This window comes from Camelina sativa, unplaced genomic scaffold (genome assembly GCF_000633955.1).
Source record: "Camelina sativa cultivar DH55 unplaced genomic scaffold, Cs unpScaffold00682, whole genome shotgun sequence".
NCBI classification, from domain to species: Eukaryota; Viridiplantae; Streptophyta; class Magnoliopsida; order Brassicales; family Brassicaceae; genus Camelina; species Camelina sativa.
The window spans coordinates 1-656 of NW_010921816.1; positions in this window are offsets into that span (position 1 = coordinate 1).

The following is a 656-nucleotide window of genomic DNA, read 5'->3' on the forward strand; positions in this document are numbered from 1 at the left end:
GCTTAAACCGAGAAAACATGCTAAAACCGAGAGAAAACATTGATTCGCAGAAATAAACAGCTATTTTACAATTTCTTGGGTAAAATATGCAAAAATCCAATGCATTTGACTAATTACAAGATTTTGCGTTAAATTTGGAGTGTTTAGCCACCACTTATACCAATTTTGTCCCGAAACAGGCTAAAACCGAGAAAACGTTGATTCTAAGCAGTAAACAGCGTTGTTACTATTTCTAGGGTCAGAATATGTGACATTCCAATGCATTTGACTAATTGTAAGAGTTCGGGATGAATTTGGAGTGTTTAGACAACAGTTGAACCCGTTTTATCCCAAAACAGGCTTAAACCGAGAAAANCAGAAAACATGCTAAAACCGAGAGAAAACATTGATTCGAAGAAGTAAACAGCTATCTTACTCTTTCTAGGTCAAAATATGTTACAATCCAATGCATTTGACTAATTACAAAAGTTTGGGTTGAATTTGGAGTGTTTAGACACCACTTTTACCCATTTTGTCCCGAAACAGGCTAAAACCGAGAAAGCATTGATTTGAAGCAGTAAACAGCTCTATTATTATTTCTAGGGTCAGAATGTGTGAGAGTCCAATGCAGTTTACTAATTGTAAGAGTTCGGGATGAATTTGGAGTGTTTAGACAA